The sequence below is a fragment of the Gossypium hirsutum genome, chromosome D08 (genome assembly GCF_007990345.1).
Source record: "Gossypium hirsutum isolate 1008001.06 chromosome D08, Gossypium_hirsutum_v2.1, whole genome shotgun sequence".
Classification (NCBI taxonomy): domain Eukaryota; kingdom Viridiplantae; phylum Streptophyta; class Magnoliopsida; order Malvales; family Malvaceae; genus Gossypium; species Gossypium hirsutum.
The window spans coordinates 60,245,360-60,247,350 of NC_053444.1; the positions used below are offsets into that span (position 1 = coordinate 60,245,360).

The window sequence follows — 1,991 nt, forward strand, 5'->3', positions numbered from 1 at the left end:
AAATTTGTCGTTAAATAGCATACAAAATTGAAATCCATCTCTAGGCCACTAATTACCATCTCATTAAAGTCTAGTTCAGATAAATCCTTCCCAGTTTTGTATAGATCATTTATGTTATTCTCAGCACTTAAAAACAGTATTGATTTCCTTTTTTCCTTGCTCGACATTGACCACAAGGTTTAACCAGTATGTTATATAGATAGGTATACTTATAGTAGACAAGAAGTGATGTTATACGTTGAAAATGCCTGCTTGTATAATGGTTTCACTAGAATATTGCAATACAAAAAATACTTCGAACAAGAACACCAAAGATGTTTCTATTACTTAAAAGTGTTGCAGCTATGTAATATTGTATCATTCAGTATCTTTTGCACTAACATATATATATATATATAGAATGTAAGAGTGAAAGAATAATCAATGTTAGACGTAAACTTCAATTGTTTTTTGATTGAGAGCTTTGTATCTCCATTTCTCTTTCTCTAGAAAATCAGCACCAAGGAACCTGGAAACAAATGGCCATAGCCTACAAGTGTCTTCAAAATTCGTCAAGAAACTAAGTGCAGCTGTAACAACAGATTTTACAGATGAAATGTATCTCTCTTTTTGCTTGCTTGAGCTTCACTTGTTCTTGTCTCCAATACCTTCTCTTCATTTTTATCTGGGAACCAAATGTGTTGCAAAAACCCAATGCTTAAAGAAATTTTGTTTCTATCAGCCAGCTTTTGGACTATTACAGGATCAATTTTGTCCTTCCCAGTCGAACACACTGAATGCTACGGCGGGCCTTCTGTCAAACATTATTTTGGGTCCATAGCTTTGGACTGCCGGATTTCCATTTTCTAAATTTGGATGTTTAAGGCTCATCAATGCATTCACCAACCAATTGATCAGGTTCCTTGTCCTATTACTGATTGGATTCAGACCTAATGAATCTGCATGATCCAAGCTTCTACATTCGGTTCTTGGATTTCTTCTTTTAGGGGTATTGTTGGTTTCTGTAGTTCCTGGTTCAAAGGATGTATTTATTACCTCTTCGATTTCAGAAAAAGAAACAGTCTTAGTTTTTTTTTCTGTTCCAGATTTATCGTCCATTTGTTGAACAAGAACATTGTCCACCTTTAGTTTGGTTTCAATGTTAGAAATAGGTGGTGATGCTGGGACAAGATTCATTATTCCTACAATATTTGTACCAGTGGCTAGGTCCTTCAAAGTCGAAGCACTCGATTTTCTGATAAAAAGCCAATAAAACCCTGATGGATTTTCTCCAAAAACCTTGAAAAAGGAACAAATAAGGAAGTCAGGATTGAAAAGAGAAAGCCCTAAGGTCTCCAAGTCTTTTGCTCCTAATGCAGATGCATCAAGCAACACATGCCACCCATTCTCTTGAGCCAGGCTCATCCATAGATACGAATATCTGGATCCTGTGGCCCACGATTGAAGTGGAAAAATAAGGGATTTTTACCTAAATATTACAAAAAAAAATAAAAAATAACCAAAATATTATATATTTTTTTATTTATAAAAATATTAAAAAAAAACAAAAAACAAAAAAACAGAAAGAAAAAAAAAAGCCTGCGTGATGTGACAGGAGATTGATAGGCGATGATGGGGATTACGATTCGTCGTATAACGAGCTACAAGGATGGATAGCTACTATGCGAGAGTACGTACTGGGGACTATGATTGAGTTGTAGACAGGGCCTTATTACGGCCAGGACGACCAGTTACAGCCGACAAAAAGGATTTTCCATCAGATGTTCTGGATGTTTAATCCATGTGTGTGGGCATTTCCACACTGCAAGCCATTTGTGTAGGTGGATGGGACATGGCTATATGGAAAATATACACAGATCCTACTTCTTGCGGTTGCTCAAGACGGCAATAGAAATGTGCTCCCGATAGCATTTGCCATCGTAGATAAAGAGAACTTGGAGTCTTGGAAATTCTTCCTCACTAACCTGCGGAGGTATGTTATTAGCAACGAT

General features: G+C 36.4%; 1 pseudogene; it reads right to left on the minus strand.

Moving 5' to 3' along the window:
• Window positions 1-216: 216 nt before the first annotated feature.
• On the minus strand, window positions 217-1,404 carry LOC107930008 (uncharacterized; annotated as a pseudogene).
• Window positions 1,405-1,991: the final 587 nt, after the last annotated feature.